A 19257-nucleotide genomic window follows, 5' to 3' on the forward strand; every position below is an offset into this window, starting at 1 on the left:
AGTAGATGTAAAGCTTCTACTTGTTCTACGATCTTAACTTTTAATTGAGATGAATAAGAATGTTAGGAAAACTGGTGCAACAAGCTGACAATGGTTGTCAAGGCATAGAATTTAATGAAGAGAAAGACTACGTAAATATTTACACATAAATCTAACGTTGAGACTCGGATTATTTTTAGTTTGTAGAATACGTATCGGAAATCCTGTACGTCAATAATTGGTAAACGACAAGTTGGATGCTGGCGAAGAAAAATTTTCGTCAATGATCATGTACAACATAATAAATGTAACCAGTTATATTCTAGCAAACAAAAAATGAAATTAGTCATCCAAAATCACGCATCATAACTGGTCGAAATTACCCAAAATCACATGTCAATCATGAATTCTCGGAAATTTTGAATTCGATCATTGGCTGCGCATAAGAAAATATGTTTCCTTTCTAAGCACTTTACATTGTAACAATATAATAACATATTTCTGCTTATAATAATAATTTGATCCTATGTATTCGGCAGTAAACAGAACGAAAGGCAATTATCACGATTCGAAGTTTATTTCTGTGAAAAATTTAATTCTCTTGAGTGTCAAAATAATCGAGTTAGTCTATTTAATAGCGGAATTATTCAATGTCCTGACATTATGTTGAAATATGTTACCACGGCAAATTAAAGACACAACAGATGAATCAACAGCTGAATTAGCAGTAACTACGCAGCGAAGCCTTTCTGCAACTACGCAACGATGCAAATACGTTCATTTTACAAGCGTAAATAAAAACTGAAAATTCCGCCAAAGGAAGAACTGGAATATAAAGTAAACATTTAACTTGCATGGCATGGAATAGGAATGATAACACAGCCCAACAAAATTAAAAAATTTGGTGCTTGAAAAATAAAGAATTTTAAATAAATATTTTTGATGGTCTGATTTAATAATAATAATAACCAATAATTTGCGTGTTAAATACAACGAAAATATCGCTAAGTACAGAAATCTAGAAATACAAATCAGGAGACAATGGACAATGGAAAGTACCCAGACAGTACCTATTATTCTATCTTCTACTGGTGTTATGCCCAAAAACCTCCTAAACCTCCTAGAGAAGATAAAACAGCTGGGTATAAATGAATATCTCTATAAGGCCATGCAGAAAGCTGTACTCCTCGCGACGTCCAGATGTGATGTGATGTGATGAGAGATCGGTATGCAAGATGGGTGCTGCGTTTTCTCACACTTGAACAAAAACAGTGTCGTGAAGAGGTTTCAATGGAGTGTTTGGCCAAGTTTCAGAGCAACAACCAAGTTTCATAACCACGGATGAAACATGGGTCGATCACTTCATACACAAGGCACAAAAAAAACAAATAAAACAATGGGAGACCCGGCTCCAAGGAAGGCGAAGACCGTTTCATTTGCAGTCAAGGTGATGGCATTGGTTTTTTGGAATGCTCGTGGAATAATTTGCAGTGATCATCTTGAAAGAGGAAAACTTATAAACGGCAAGTATTATGCGAACCTACTGCAACGTTTGAGCGAAAAAATTAATCAAAAACGCCGCATTTAGCCAAGAAGAAAGTGCTGTTTCATCAAGACACTGCACCAGCTTATAGATCCGTTATTTTAATGGCCAAAATTAAAATTAATTAAAGTTTGAATTGCTAGATCATGCACCCTATTCGCCAGATTTAGCCCCCTTGGATTATTTTCTGTTCGCAAACTTGAAAAATGGCTCGCCGTAGGCAGATAATGGCTATTTTGAGAAGCAAGACAGTTTTTAGTAAAAAAAAGGGTAACGAACTTATTAAACGTCGCTAGGAAAAGCTGTGAATAGAATAAGAAGGGTCAATGTAGTCGCCAACATTAATAGAAGATAGGCACCTTTAGAACAAGAAGGGAAAAGTGTAGAGAGCTCAAAGGAGATTATGATAGAAAATAAAAATACTTTTTCCGTAATGTTTGTGTTTTCTTTGTTGGGTCGGGTACTTCTGGTGGAACCTCCCACGTATTATACATTTATTTTGCAGAATACGTCGTTTATATCCTTTTAAAATTTTAATTCACAAACGAAATATTTCTACGTTACGTGCTTTTGCATTCAATAGATAGTAAAATTACAAACATTTATATGCCGGTCGTAAATAAACTTTCACTAGATATCAGAAAGTAACAAACGCTCTAATTAAACTAGACAGAATCCAAATATCTTAAAATAGAAACTAAAAATTATACAAATGCATATTCATGAAAAATGCAAATTAGTAAATTATCAGTTCAAGGCGATGCTATCGTTTCGTCATTTTCAAAACATACAGTAAGTAATATTTTCAGGGTCAGGTTATTTTTGTTGATAATAATCAACTTTTTTTTGTCTAGTTACGGACATTTATAGATTTACTGAATTATTTCTACAGTTGATATACTGTTCAGACACGGCTTAAGTTATTTTCAATTTATCCCCTTTCATACAAGGATTTCGAATGTTTGCTTGTTAGGTATTCCTACCTCGAATCTTCGTTAGATAATTATATTCCACAACCAGTTGTGTTTCGGTTTCATTAAAATGACTTCTTCCACGGGGGACAAAATTTGACATTACTTTTTTTGTTTGAAATTATTTATAAGGCTTTCTTCTAGTATTAATGGTCTGAAAAAATGCTCCAGAAATGCGATAAATAGCTTTGGTGACATGGTATTCTTGTTCAACTCTTCGGTTTGATATCACTGTTTTCAATGGTGATATCCATTTTAATTATAGTTTTTGTGCATTTGTATATATTAGAAGATAACTTTGGTGTACCTGTGGTCAACCCAACAATCTTGGCACGCTCGCAACAAGACAGATTTCTGCAGCGACAGAAATTGTGCTTAACTTCTAGCCTTCATGTTAATACGTTAATCCTGTAAGTTTTAGGGCTTCTCTTTCTATACACTACCAGCGTCCTATTGCTTTTCACCTTCTTTAGTCTACGGTATATCTGCTTTTGTAATCTCTAGTGTATACTAAGGTCCTTCGTTTTATATATTTTTTTCGATTATGCTTCTTAATATCAGGTTATGGGAGTTTGTAAATAGTTGTCTATAAATCTCTATCCTCTCTAGGATAGGAGCGAAAAATAAGCAAAATTTAACTGTATTCAGGACACAAATTGGATACAATTTTAAAAACGATTACACTCAAACGGCATTTTCTGTAAGTGTTAAAAAATGAGGCTGAGATGAAGATGTCGGACCATGTAGAGGGAAAACCATACATTCAAGCGTTCAAAAAATAAAAACTTCAAAATACTTTAAGTTTCTGTATCTTGGATTCTAGCTGATGGATTTTGACCTTTTTTTACTTGTATGTACCTTTTGCGTACATTACAAATATGCAATGTGTTATATAGTAATATTATTAATAAATAAACAATGTAATTGTGTGTGAATCCAATCGACTGGATTGGAATCGAAACGATTGCAATCGAATTGAATCGATTGAGATCGAATCGAATCGAATGAATTGGAATTGAATCGATTAGAATTGGATGGAATCGAATCGATTGGAATTGAATCCAATCGACTGGATTGGAATCGAATCCAATCGACTGGATTGGGATCGAAACAATTGCAATCGAATTGAATCGAATGGAATGAATTGGAATTGAATCGATTATAATTGGATGGAATCGAATCGATTGGGATAGAATCGAATCGATTGAAATCACAAATCACCGAAGACATAACTATAAGGTAAAATTTTGATACAAGTAAATAACATATTTACATTTAATTGTGAAAAATTATATTATTAGCTAACAAAGTCAAGTTAATTGTTTAAATAAAGTTAATGTATGATCTTGCATTTGAGCAATGACGTCACCAACTAGGGTCAGAATATAAATAGTGTGATATGGTAATGAGGTAAAAAGTTGCAAATTAGTAATAATTAAGTATGTTTGTATACTACTGATGGAAGGAGAAAAAGAGATTGAATAAATAAGTCCCATTATTAATAGAAGTTGCTTACCTGAACCCGGAACATAAGTTACAAACTTTGGTACTCATGTTAAGCTATGCAAGTGATGCACGAATAATGACTGGGGTAGAAGATGATCCTACAAATAAGTTTACCGGTTCTACCAGATTACTGAATTTAATTTAAGTTTGCTACAAATATTGCTTACTTAGATGAAGGCTGTAAAAACGAGGACACTCTTAGGGAAATAGTAAGCAACGAAGACAGATAATAGTACTTTTAGTATGACCATATAAAAAGAATGGACAGATATTGTTGTGGATGGGTGGATGAATGAAGTGAAACGAAGCGAGCGGTGTGTTGTGTGATAGAAAGATTCTAATGAAACTGAAGAGAAAATTGTATAAAACTACCACAAGACCAGATGTGATATATATATACGCAACTGAATGTTAGGCAGTTGAAAAAGAAGCATTAACAATAAATGCATGTAATAAAAATAGAAATGCTTAGATGAATAAGTAGAGTGATAAAAAGGTATAAAATGAAGAATGAGTATATTAGGAGAAGTTTAGAGAAAATGAAAGAGCATAGGTAAAGATGTTTCGAGCATGTTTAACGTCGAGACGTTAATCATTCAATACAAATAATTGTTGATTTGCAAGTATGAGAGGAACACCAAAGATGACTTGGGGGACGCTTAGGCAGGATATGTAGGTAAAAGGGGTTATAAAAGGGGAAATACGGCAAAGAAAATAAGTATGATGAAATCTTGAAGAACTAGAATACATTTCAATTATGATCCCTAAGAGTTTTGAGAAGAACGATGAAGAGGACCCGTTAGAACAATGTACTAAGCAGGAAAAATCTATAGTACCATTCAAGAAATGGAAAGTCTAACGATTAACATTAAGGGAATAAGAAAAGCACTGGACAGGTAATATGGGCATAAGCTAAGCGCTGGACAGGTTATATGAGAATAAGCGAAGCGCTGGACAGGTAATATGGGAATAAGCCGAGAGCGCTAAGTTGCCAGAAGTTACTAAGCAGTTCTACGCAGTAACGACACAGTTAAATAATTAATTCCTCTATAAAATGAATTAAATACATTTTTTTCTGCAATATAGAATAAAAGAAGAAAATTAATGCTTTTATCATACAATAAAGTCCGCTTTTATTAAGTTTGTCTTATTCTCTGAAGCTTTTTATCCCTTCCAGAATTGAGTTTTTAAAAGCGTAGCTTAGTGACATAAAACAGTTACGAAATCCGTGACACGAACGTCAACTCATTTAAAAAACAGAGAATTTTACTAATGCCGATACAAGTTTACTACTAGATAAAGTGTTTCCCCATAGTTACTCATCTGTTTTTATATTTCACTATAACGTTATCGCTACAGGTAATTTCGCAAACGAAGCAGGTAAAAAGTAAATCCTTAGGATTTAATTTTATACACTTTCTCAATTCCCTTATCTTAATTCCTATTCATTGTTTACACCAGGCCTTGGGCCTCCACTGTGGTGACCTCCACAACACCTTTTGAGTATTTTTGGAAAATGTTGGCGCCGTGGACATGAGTAATAAACATAAACATGGAGTATTTACAATCGTTATTATTGTGTCATTTATTTTTACAAGGAAACCTCGAGTTTATAGTAACGAGAATTCAAATTTTAAATGATTTCAGATATAAATTTTTATGCGGTGGTTCTACTAGTTTGAAAAATCTGGTACGGAAATATTTACGAATTGTTTTTTCATTTCTCACTCAGCTGCTGTACACCTATAAGCTGCCAGCCTTATTCCTCTTTCGATTTGTATTTGATTTGTTTCTATGTTAGCATTATTAGCAAAAAGAAAGGAGACAAGGCGCACCTAGAAAACTATAGAGCAATCAGCTTATTGAACCACATCTATAAAATGTTTACCCGAATAATTACGACAAGACTAGAAAAAAAGTTGGATTTCTACCAGCCCCGAGAACAAGCTGGCTTCCGCTCAAAATTCGGAACAAACAATCACCTACAAACAGTAAAAACCTTAATAGAAAAATCGATAGAATATAACAGATCACTGGTACTTATATTCGTAGACTTTCACAAAGCCTTCGATACCGAGGAATTAGACAGCATTATAACTGCTCTGAACATTAGTAGAATAGACTACCGGCTTACAAAGTTAGTACAAACATTATATCAAAACACAACAATGCGTGTAAAACTACATGATAACACCAGAGAAATTCATATAAAGCGAGGTGTGAGACAGGGCGACATTCTCTCACCTAAATTATAACGGTCCTCGAATATGCCTTTAAAATGCTAAAGTGGGAAAATAAAGGAATAAAAATAGACGGGGAAATGCTCAATCATTCGCGTTTTGCCGACGATATAGTACTTATTACCGAAGATCTGCGTGAAGCACAACAAATGCTACAAGAATTAGAAAACGTATCTTCAACAATAGGTCTAAAAATGAACATCAGTAAGACCAAATTTATGACAAATTTGGTTCATAACACCTAACCATCCAAAATCAAGTGGTAGAATTGACAGAAAAGTACACATATCTCGGTCATGAAATCAGAATAAGCAAGGATAATCAGACCTGTGAATTTCAACGAGGAATAACACTTGCTTGGGCGGCGTATGGTTCACTAAGAGACATCTTTAAGAGCAACATCCCGATAGCTATGAAACGAAAGATATTTGACCAATGCGTTCTTCCAAACGACAAAATAAGGAATCAAGACTTAAGGAAAATAACAGGTATCAGTGATGTCGTCGAACGTATAGCCAAGCTGAAATGGAATTGGGCAGGTCACATAGCAAGACTGAAAGACACAAGATGGACCAGAAAACTAATTGACTGGCGCCCACGAGAAGACAAACGCAGCAGAGGACGACCACCAACACGCTGGATGGACGACATTAGACGAATATCCAAGAAATTACAACAAGACGCACAGAACCGTGAAGAGTGGCGAAAAATGGGAGAGACCTATGTCCAGATGTGAACAGAAGAGGTTGCATGATGATGTTAGCATAATTAATGATCTCACTATCTGGTACACATTTTTCGTTCTGTAGTGGATGTTTTATCGCCTTTTTTGAATTAAACGATTATCTAGTTCACCATTCTTCTGGTATTTTAGTATGTTTTTATATCCTTCAGATTTTTAGGTATTTTTTTAAACTTCCTGCGGATTTATATCAACTTCTTCGTGTAAAGTTATTTCTGGAGTTTCTGGTTCTAACGTCTAACGTCATAATGTTGTTTCTCTGTGTACACATTCTTTAGATAGTTAATCCAAGTATGTTTTTATTATGTACGAACAATCTTCTGTATTGTAAAAACATTGCCAGTTACTAAATTTGTAAAAAAATCGTCAATTATGTTCTGAATCATGGATATTATAAAAAGAAACCAGAGAAAATTTTAGCTTTAATTGGGAAGAGAAAAAATTAATTAATCATCACAAATTAAAAACAAAAACTCTCCCCGACACATGAGCGGTTCAATATGAAACATTGATTTGAATACTCTACCAAAAACTGTTCATCAAGAAAACTATCTATGTAGAGTCACTTTTACGGTCTGTTATTACTACTGTGCTTTCAAGCACTTGTTTAGGGTAACAACGGCAAAATACAGAAAGACACTTAAAGTTAAAACTAAGTTAAACTAACTAAAATTAAATTTTTGTAACGTGTACTTGCACTAAATCATACATGGTGTTCATTACGGGGTGCCCCATAGATGTGAAACATCGTCGTAATGTTCTTTATCAAGAAATAATAGTAAGAAGAAAAATTAATATTTATAAAATCAGTGAATGCGATAAATTTACTCTGGTCGAATAGAGGCATCCACTCATAGGGTGACGAGATCATGCCGTTTGCCATCACGACATATGAATGTATCTTATCGCCAAGGCGAACCAATAGATATTACACACGAAAAAACAAAATTTTGGGGCTGTGAAACTGATTACTACATAGAAACTGGTTAATGGTTAATCGAGTCCATACAATTGATCACCACGATGATGATTAAATTGCCACAGCTACAATTATTATCTGGTAGACTGTGTAAAGAATATTTGTGTATAATATCAACAATAATATATTAACTTCCCAGCTAGTTTTATCTAAAAGTAAACAACAAACACTTTATTATGTATAACAAATTTAAATTAGCGTGTACTAAAACCTTTCCAAATAGTAAATTTAATTTGCTGCCATTAATTATAACAAGTTATGTGTAAATATTTATATGTTTATGCCTAACAACTCTCCACGTTCAACAATCTCTTGCGAAACTGTGTTTAGGTTAAAAAAGTAGGTAGCAGAATACAGGTAATGTAAAGAGAGAGGTTTACCGTTCAATAATAACAAATTTCATCAAATAAAAACTCACTGTACAATGTTTACAAATCGTAATCCACACAGAACCCGAAAATATCACTCAAAAAACACTCCTACGTCAATTTTCCCGGAAAACTAACGAACATTGTCACTTTCCGAATGAGCGTCTACAACCACAACAACCACCTTGCACACGCGATTCGATATTCGTTATAGGTTTGTTGTTTGAAATTGTGCTATCAGCAAAATCCGACGAGTCGAACGATGACGATGGAACGGAACGTTGAATCGCTGGAAAAAAACGGTGGTGGGGATCGGTGCAATGTAATGTATGTTGTGCAGACGACATCAGTGAGGCAGAGGTAGAAAGGTTCAATTAAAAGCAGAGGCGAACCGACCCGGTAGACTGTGTTTAAATTTTTATATAAATTATTCTAAAAGCCACAGGTAGTTGGAATTGGTAGATTACTTCATTTTTATATTGTAAAGTTTATATTCCAAAATTGTACTACATCCCGATGTAGGGGAAACACGTGTCAATTACGATAAATGATCGATCATCATCAGTCTCTTTTTACGTTACTCTGTACGCGTATTAACTTCTCTAATGAAATTTCTTTATAAATTTCTATCTTAGGTCATAGCAATATTATACCCTTTCACTGACATGTCTTTTCTAAATGTGTCTCATCACGTCTGATTCGAATTTCCTCACCTACAGCTACCAGGAACTTAGTAGTCTTATATAATTTCTCTTTCAGTTTTATTGCAATTAAATTCCATCCATTTCCTTCTACAATACATGGGATCCATATATTTTACGATTGCTCTGTAATAAATGAATGAAATGCTCTAAAATTCAATGGATGCACAAATAGATGTGCGTAGAAAAGAAGCTTTTAAACTATTCTAGTTTTAAAAACGATGATCATAAGTCCTCTTTGACGATAAAGTTCATAGGTAAAAGAAGAGAGCTGACGGAAAAATACGGCTCCAACGACTCAACAATGAAGAAATTAAATAAAGATATCCACCGGTCAATCCGAAAAGACGTAAGAGAAATCAATACAAGATAAATAACTAAAATAATTTAAGAAAACAAAAGTTTTAAAAGTTTTGAGGCGAAATAAGAACAACATAGGCAATAAAAATATGTCCAAAATAAAAAACAAAGATGGAAATATTACTACTGATAGAACCAAAATCTTTGAGATTGTCGAATTCTTTTATCGCGAAATGTATGAGACCACCGACGAAAGGCACGATCAGCCTCTGCCCAAAATCAGAAACCAGGGATCACAATTATTGCGAGAAATAACTCCCTTCAAAACTGCACTTTTAGAAATGAAAAATAACAAGTTCCCTGGCGATGACGGAGTAGTGATCGAAGCGATCAAACTAGGTGGAAATATAATTATCCAGGCTTTGGCCAAGCTTTTCACCGAATGCATCCACCAAGGAAAAACTCCATCTCAATGAAACAATGCAGTTGTTATTTTATTACACAAGCAAGGAGACATAACAGATCTAAGAAACTACCGTCCTATCAGTTTGCTTTCACACATATATAAACTTTTCACAAAAATTATCAAAAAAAGACTGGACGCTAAATTAGATTTCTATCAGCCTAGAGAACAAGCTGGATTTAGATCGGAATACAGCACTAACGACCACCTACTAGTGATAAAGAACCTGATACAAGGCTGCAGAATACAACAAACCATTGGCACTGATATTTGTCGACTACGAGAAAGCATTCGATACCATAAGCCATCAGAAAATGTTAAAAGCATTGACAGAATGTAGAATAGACCATCGCTACACTAACATATTCAAATATATCTACCAAAATGCCACAGCTAGCTTAAGACTATCTGAACAAGAAACAAATACATCCTGTATACAGCGAGGAGTACTGCAAGGAGACACCGTCTCTCCGAAGCTATGCACGACGCTTTTAGAATATACTTGTAAGAAGGTACAGTTTGTACACACCACTGTGTAAGTGTTTTTTATGTTGGCTCTTGTTGTTTTTAATATATTTGCCTAGGTTGTTATTTGTTCTGAAAGCTGGTGTTATTCCTTTCTTTTTTATGTGTTTGGCTATTTTTGTTGATATTTTGCCTGTATATGTAATCGAGCAGAAGGTACTGGTTTTTTCTCTGGTAGTGGAAATACTAAAACTGCAAAACTTAAATGTGGCGACTGCCCAAAAACTTACATTGGTCAAACAGGTCGAAATTTTCATAAACGAATAGCAGAACATAAAAGGGCTTTCAATAATAGAAAAACAGATTCTACATACGCACTTCACCTTCTAGATCATAATCATTCTTTTAATGACGAATTTAAAATTCTACATATTCAAAATAAAGGCCTTAAGCTATCTTTGTTAGAATCTATGGAAATCAACAAATTAAAAAACACAGATATAATTCTGAATGACCAGCTTGAGACAAACAGTTCTCCCCTCCTCGACCTATTTCATTAGAGACTATAAAGTGTAAACCCATGCCAAAAACAGATCACTTGAGAAAGGCAATTAGCCGAAACAGCTGTAATGATAAGAATTTAAAATAAATTTTGTGGAAGTTTTGAAAACAAAGTTTTCAGTGTTTTATTGTTACATAAAATGAATTTCCATCAAGTAACGGTCGAATCCATCAATTATTCTCTTCTTACTATTACTAAATATTTCTAATCATTTTTCATGTTTCTTTTCAAATTTGTAATGTGGGAGCTGTCAGCCGCCGCTTTAAAAAGTAACTCACTATTGCGTAGTCCGATCCTGAACTCAAGATAATCTTAGTCTTAGTCTTTACATCCTTATAGAGACCGGATCGGTTGTAGCTATGCCCTGTGCCGTCTGCTTTTATATAAATTTCCAATTGTTCATTTTATTCCCTTCTCAATAGTCTCAAGGAGCCATTTATTTCGCTGAAAAGACTACCTACCATTCTCTTATTGTCTTCGACTTTTTAAATCGAAAGATTAACTGTTTGTGAGATTGTTTTTAGGTAGAAATAGATGATTATCTAGTATCGGAAGGTAGGATTAGCAATTGTGTGGTTTCTTGAATTACTTTGACTTTTTGGAATAAGAACAAAAAAACCCGTTATTTATATAACCCAGAATAACAATTTTATGCTTCCAAATCATTGTGTCGAAATACATCTGAAAAAGAATCATAATAATGTATGTAAAATTTAAATCATATTATAGAAGAAATCGTATAATTTGTTTAAATAATTCAACGATTAAACTGTCAGGAATGCGTTGTTGAACGAACGCATAATGGTGGTAACATTTAAAATGAATATATAGAGGAAATCAAAAGACAAAAGATAGTTTAAGATAATTAGGACAATGTCAATTGCCAATTTCCTTTTCTTTGGTTGTATGTATAAGTTCAATTAGAGTTGGGAAATCTTTTGTGGGATATCTTCAAGGATGAGGACTTTTGATGGTGAAATTTGAAAATAATGTATCCGCAACGAAGCAATCAGTGAAGAGCTGCAGGTTGTTTGTAGTAGAAACTAAGATGGTTTGTGAGAGAGATACACCATACAAGACAAGTAAAGAAATGTAACCTTTCTCGGTCGGTGTTTTGCAAAAGTTATTTTCAGGTTTTATAGACCGTGTTCCAGAATTTGTTCAGACCCGTGTTTCGTCTGCAACTTTCGTCTTTATCAAAGTGATCGTATTCTCCTCAACCATTGGTGGTTGTGGAGAGATAAGGAAATACCGAAAGATATTAACCTTAATGAATGAATCCAAATCTGCACCTTCACGTGGTAAAAAACGGACTTCACTTTAAAGATAAACAAAAAACAACATCGATTGATGACTTTATCCAAAAATCGTAATATTGGAGGTTAAACATGCAATTAAAAACTCTAAAAGTGATAGAGCACCAGGCCCAGACGAAATTCCAGCAGAGCTATATAATAAATATTTTGAAGAATCAAAATATAGAGTATCTAACTAAAGTATTTTATTATTAGAATAGAAGATATAGAATATCAATTTGAGACAACACGCAGTTTGGATTTAGAGATGGAATGGGCACAAAAGAAGTAAAATTCGAGATCATAAACTGTATAGCTTGGAATTTGGGGATAACCAAGTAATACTTGCAGAAGACCAAGATGATATCCACTACATGGTGCAAAAAATAGATGAAGAATATACTAAGTCGGGTTTATCAATTAATCCATCAAAAACAGAACATGTAGTAGTGAAAAGTGAAGGAATCCACTTAAAACTAAGAGGCACACAAATCGAGAATAATGATTGCTATAAATATCTCGGTGTAAGCATTACAAACGATGGTCGGAATACAAAAGAAATAGCCACTAGAATGGGTCAAGGTAATTCAGCAATACGTTAACTGAATAGTATAATCTGGAATAACAACATCACTCAAAACATAAAAAATAGAATATACAAAGGTAAAATAGGTAATAAATAAAAACGATGCATCCAAAATAAAAGCGTAATGTTAATGAGTTATTGGCGTAGATGTCAAATCGCTAGAAGAGATAGAGTAAGGAATTGCATCCTGGATATGCCACATATACTACAGAATGCAAACGGCCGAAATGATATGGCCACGTCGAAAGGATGACTGGCCAAAGATGGCCAAAGAGAATGTTACAGTGGATCAACCGTAGGAAAAAGGTACGACCAAGAAGATCGTGAATACAAAAAGTAAATGGTGCAATGAAACATGGGGTCTACAAGCAGATGAGTGGAACGATCGCAAGCGTTGGAAGCTATAATGCGAGAAATGGCGACCGCTGTAATAAAGTTTGAACATTAGATTGCGGTTTGTAGAATGCTATGTTTGGTCGCAGCTCCTATATGGGGTAAAAAGTTACAGAAAATTAGAGGCATTCGAAATGTGACTCTACAGACGTATTCTTGAAATTCCTTGGACGGCTAAAATCACAAATAAAGAAGTATTAAGATGCATTGGACACAGTAGAAATCTTCTGGAGACAGTTAAAATAAGAAAAACATCATACCTAGGAAAGATACTTTAAAATGATAAATACGCTCTCTAACACGCCATCATGCAAAAAAGAACAGATGGAAGAAAAGGTGTGGGAATAAAAAGGATATCTTGGCTGAATAATATCACAGATTGGACTAACCTCAGTGTAGAAGAGATATTTTACGATGCAAAAGATAGAGAAGCGTTTACAGAAGTCATCGCCAACCGTCATTAGACGAATTAGAAGACGGCACGAGAAGTAAGAATAAGCATATACTTTATGAGTGGAATATACTGTAGCAAGGGCGGATAAGACAGGCTCTTTGTATTAAATTTGGGAAAAGCCAGTATAATCTAACTTCTTATATAAAAAAGAATAAGGAGGTAATATTTTCAGAATTATCAGTTTACAAAGGTCAAGTCTCTTCGATAACTGATCAACTGTGATATCATATTTTTGATACAAAACAAAAAACAGAAAATTCGCAAATAAGTGTTATAAATAACAGTGTATTTCCAAGGAACTTTCAAGATTTCTGTATGTATTGGTGTAGTAATTATGTGTAACATTTCTTAATTTAATTAATTTGTATAGATTGCTAAATAAAGTATTTGTTGTAAATTATTTGTTTTAGATTTCACCAAAAATATAATAGTTAATAGTAAAATGGGAACTTTTGTATCCTGTCCGGCTTTCATGTCATTTAAAGAGCGGGAACTTATGAAGGTTAAAATTGGTTAAACATTGTTAAAACTCACCATGATAATAACAATATTTTAGCCTCACATTTACCTGAATCAAGACTGATTGGAAGAGAATACAGTTAATTATTTACCATGAAAAATAATGGCTAGGGAATGATAAGTCTCACAAAATCTTCCAAATAATTTCGGGCATTTGATGGTCCCTGTAGTGTCGAAAGCTCAATAAAAACAACAAAAATTTCAAATTAAAAGCTCGTATTGCAACGTTAGTGGGGTTTTAATGGTGTAGTGATGCATCTCAAATAGCATCTCCTACTCAAATGTTAACCTCACCTTCACGTTGGTGAACCCTGTTATCACAAATGAGGTTTTGACGACCGAGTATCCGCGGAATAACTGTGACACTAGGAATTAAGGAAATGTAATTCCATGAAGACCCCCGTGTGGGTTACAGGTCACCAAAGATGAATATCCCCACAGTTTATCGTGCTTGTCGTAAAAGGCGACTGAATGGAGCAGCACTCCTGCTGTCCTAAACCCTTATTTCTATTCCCCAACCCCTACCCTAACACACAATTTAACACCATTGGCCTGGAGGAAATGCCTAGCTACTATAACCCGGGTAAACCGAGGCTGGTTCAGAAGCTATAGCCAGCAGCCCTGGCACTGCACTTGGGTGCGATAGGCCGATAACCTATTTACCTTAAACTTAGCTATCACGAATGTTATGAACAACGTACAAAGCACACGGGCTAACGGACAAAGACCAAAGCTACGCAATAAGGACTTAATGATGAAATTGCGATTGGGAACCTAGAATGTCCAAACCATGCTGCAGGCAGGCAAAATGCAAAGTATTGCCCAGGAACTGCAGAACTACGAAGTAAACATAGCCGCTCTCAAAGAAATCAGATTTAAAGGGCATGGATGCATAATTAAAAAATACTACAGTTTTTACTACTGCGGAGCAGAAAGACAATGAGACTTTGGAGTGGGTTTTAGGGTAAACCATAAATGCCGCAGGTCGATGTTGGGTTTCACTGCAGTTAATGAAAGACTATGTAAACTACGATTAAGGGGTAAATTTCATAATATTACAATTATTAATATCCATACCCCGAACAGAAACAGCAGATAAACTGGTAACCGATCAATTCTACGACCAACTACAAGTAGAATGTGAAAACGTACAAAAATTGATCATATATTATTATCTAAGCGATGGGTAATGTTCTAACAGATTTTATAACTTATAGAGGCGCAAATTGTAATTCGGATCATTTCTTGGTCATATCGAAGATACAACATTGAGTATCAATGGTAAGAAAAGAAAAAGTGGCCAAACAAAGATAACGGAACACATATAAAAGTGTAAAAATCATAAGAAGAAGAATCAGTACCAGCAGAAAATAAAGCTAATATTAAATGAAAGAGGAGAAGAAAATAACATCGAAGACCAATGGAAAATGATCCCAACGACAATTAACAGCAAGGGAAACATTAGGCGAAACCTCAAACAAAAAAAAGAGGAAAGATTTGACCAATATTGCCAACAAGTCAGTAATAAATAGTAAAAATACAGCTAGGTAGAAATTTTTACAAAGGAATTCCGATTGAATAGGAGGGTATACGAAAAACTAAGAAGGGATGCACGGAGAACATGTAGAAAGAAAAAGAGAGAAATTTTAAATAGAAAAATACAACAAGGAAACCAAGCGATTCACTCGAGGACACATGATAAAAAAACACTGTGTAATTATCATGCAAAATGTATTTTCAAGAGCTCTTAAACCCAGAAAAATAACAAAACCAAGAAGAAGAAATAATTCATCACACAGCAGAACAACATTGAAAGAAACTATATATGTCATAAAACATCTGAAAAATAACAAAGAGCCTGGCACAGATGGAATAACTGCAGAACTGATAAAGAATGGTGGACATGTGCTATGGAAGCGTATCCATAAACTAATATGTCGCCTATGGACACTAGAAGTCATCCCAGAGGATTGGAAATTAGGAAATTATAGGAGCATAACAGTTTTAAATGTCGCCTACAAGGTATTGATACGATAAATATGACTCATATTTAAATTGTAAACATTTTATTATTCTAACAAGTATTTTATAGTAGGTTCTCTGATCCGCTAAAAAACCTGTCTGGCGTTCAAGAAGGGTCAGCACAGGTCACCGTCCGAATTCGAGGGTAATCCAGAATAACGGCTATTTTAGGACATTTTTATTTGAAGTTAGTCTGAAAAGGGAATTGTATCTAGTCATTGAATTGTGACGCGGAAATAAATTATATAAATAGTATAAATAGTGTAAAATAAATTATTCTAAGAATATATATACATATAAATTAAATAAAGACTTTATTAAACTAAGTGTTAGAACATTTTATAATAAATACAGTTAATAAATTAAATTTATAAATACACTTCAGTATTATCAGGAACTATAATACAGCCACCTTGAATAACTTTCGGAAGAAATAATTGGTGAATACCAATGTGGTTTCAGACCAAAGAGGTCAACTATAGACCAAAAACATACGTTAAGAGGTATACATGAAAAATGTGCTGAATATACATATCAATTTACAACTTGTATATTGATTTCAAACAGGCGTTTGATGGAGTAGAAATTAGGAATACCGAAAAAGTTAGTGTTCCAGAAATGAACATATCATTTTAAAATATAAATTAAAAATATAGTTCTTTACACTTTTCTTAGTGTAGAATAAGTAAAATAGTCACAGCCGACTTGTTGGCACCACCACAGCCTCTTAAATAGTTTTCACACCTAAATACAAGAGGGGTAATCTACACTTCTACCAGAGAACAACCGAACACATGTGTGTGTTCGATTATTCTATGCTTTTACGCACCAAGTATTATTTTAGTTAGTTCTCACTCACACGCCCTTGAGGCAACACTCTCAATTCATATATAAAATATTTCTCTACGCCGAAATCGGGCATTTTTTCTCATAAATACGGTTTTTTTTTACGTGTGATAAAGAAAGAATTATTTGATATTGTACTGTCAGCTACGGTAGTTTTGAACCTGTTTACTCTAAAAATAGTTAATAATAAGTCGATAAACTAAAGGTGATTTTATTTCTCTGGAGCAATATTTGCTCACCTTAACAATCCTTTTCCTTCAACGGTCACTGAAGAACCAAACCTATCGAGATACATCCATTCACAAGTCCTTTGAAGTAAGGCTTGGAATCAAAAGATTTCCAACTCTCGAATATAGGGAGCCAATTACAAGGCCCCCTCATTTCGTGGTCCTTCGAGCCGGATTATTTGATGAAACAGGACTGAAGAAAGAAAAGGATTACACACGCCGGAGAGCAACAGGAAGAAAGAATAATGGTTTCTCGTCCCTAGAAGAAAGATTGCACAAGTTGACCTTCGTTCAAGATTAGACACGTGTGTTTTGTGAAAAGTGCGTTATGTGCTGGTAAGCGACAGCGGTAATTAAATTGGATACTTAAAAAACATTTGGTGAGGTTAAAACTCTTTCTATATTTTCTATAGTTACTGCATGCACGTAATTTATATTGATAGACATTTGTCTCGACTTTTATTTGTTTATTAATATTTATATTAACTAATGGCTTTGATTTGACAACAGATCTTTCTTCTCAATATCGCTAAAGATAGCTGACAATTATTTATTATACAGATTGTCTCACAGCCCGCTCTCACGAAAAATATTTATTTATCACTCTAGTAAAAATACTCTATTAAAATTAAAATCTCGTCTTAGTTGAAAAAGACATTTACACTAAACAAAATCATTCACTCTTATTTCTCGCTCAGTATATATATTTGCAAATAAATTCACTTTTAAATAAAAAATGGAAGCTTTAAAGAAAAAGCGCAAATCACTTAAAGCATCAATTACACGTATCTCAGATTGGTTTATAGCCAATAAAGACACAGAAAACGAAATACTTGATTTTGAAAATAGGAAAGAAAAACTTTTTAATTTTTTCACACAATATGAACAAATTCAATTAGAAATCGAACAGACTGATGACAGCGACCAACAATCAGCTGATCGAGCAAATGTTGAAGAAAAATACTTCAACACACTCAAAGGTTTGCAAAGAAAAATAATAGAATTAAATTTAACAGAAAATAAAGTACCTAGCTCAAATAATAATGCTGTTTCCAGTGCGAGGCTGCCTGAAATTAGCATGAAAACCTTTACCGGAAATTTCTCAGAATTCAATGAATTCTTTCAACTATTTGAAACTCTGATCACAAACAATTCAAGTTTAAATAATGTACAAAAGTTTATATATTTAAAATCCTTCCTCAAAGGAGAACCTTTAAACTTAATTAGCAGTATCGAAGTAGTAGATGCAAATTTTGCTATCGCTATAAAAACCCTAAAAGAAAGATATGATGACAAATCACGAGTGATTAGTACTCTTATAAAAAAGCTGTTAAAGTCTCAATCTCTAGTTAAATGCACTCCTCAGGTACTAAGAGATTTTCTTGTACACACGAAGCAAACGCTTCAAGCTCTTAGTAATCTCGAAGTTCCAATTGAACATTGGGACCTCCTTTTAATAGAAATATTTTTAGAAAAAATAGATTTTGCTTCTCACAAGGCTTTTGAATATGAAGTAGGTTCTAAGAATGTTCCAACACTCACACAATTTTTTGAATTTCTAGAAAAAAGATGTGATGTTTTAGAGAAACTTAATTACACTGAAACTCAGTCAAAGTTTAATAATAAAGTCACTCAAAAAACTGCTCATATTTCCACTATAAATAATAATAAATCTAGCTATGAAAATTGCATATTTTGTAAACAAACTGGTCATAAAATATATCAGTGTAACTTATTTAAAGACACAAATTCTCGAGAAAGGTTTAATTTTGTAAAGCAAGCACAGCTTTGCAGAAACTGTTTTGGCACTAAGCATTTTACTGATAAATGCATCTCTAAATACACATGTAAAATTTGCAATAAAAAGCACAATACACTTCTGCATGAAGAAAATAATTTTTCTCACACTCATCAAAATAATTTATTCTCTCCCACTCGAAGCAATCAAAGTGCTTCAAATTCACATGATGGTAATCAAAGTCACGCCAATAGACAACAATCACGCTTTAATGCACCACAAACCTCTCAATCGTCCGCAAGTATACAGGGTGATTCACAAACTCGCCATAGTGCACCACATATCTCTCAAAGTCATT

At 33.9% G+C, this 19257-nt stretch overlaps 1 protein-coding gene across 6 annotated transcripts in view; it reads right to left on the bottom strand.

Annotated features, from left to right (window-relative positions):
- Positions 1–19257, bottom strand: part of spdi (sperm antigen with calponin homology and coiled-coil domains split discs) — a 308154-nt gene that overhangs the window by 111387 nt on the left and 177510 nt on the right. The window contains exon 1 of one of the 6 annotated variants that reach the window (XM_072538259.1): positions 8379–8573. The exons of the other annotated variants lie outside the window; for them this stretch is intronic. The gene's annotated coding sequence lies outside the window, so the exon portion shown is untranslated. Of the gene's footprint in view, positions 1–8378; positions 8574–19257 lie in introns of those variants that run through there. 6 annotated transcript variants of the gene reach the window in all.

Source organism: Diabrotica undecimpunctata, chromosome 7 (genome assembly GCF_040954645.1).
Source record: "Diabrotica undecimpunctata isolate CICGRU chromosome 7, icDiaUnde3, whole genome shotgun sequence".
Taxonomy (NCBI): domain Eukaryota; kingdom Metazoa; phylum Arthropoda; class Insecta; order Coleoptera; family Chrysomelidae; genus Diabrotica; species Diabrotica undecimpunctata.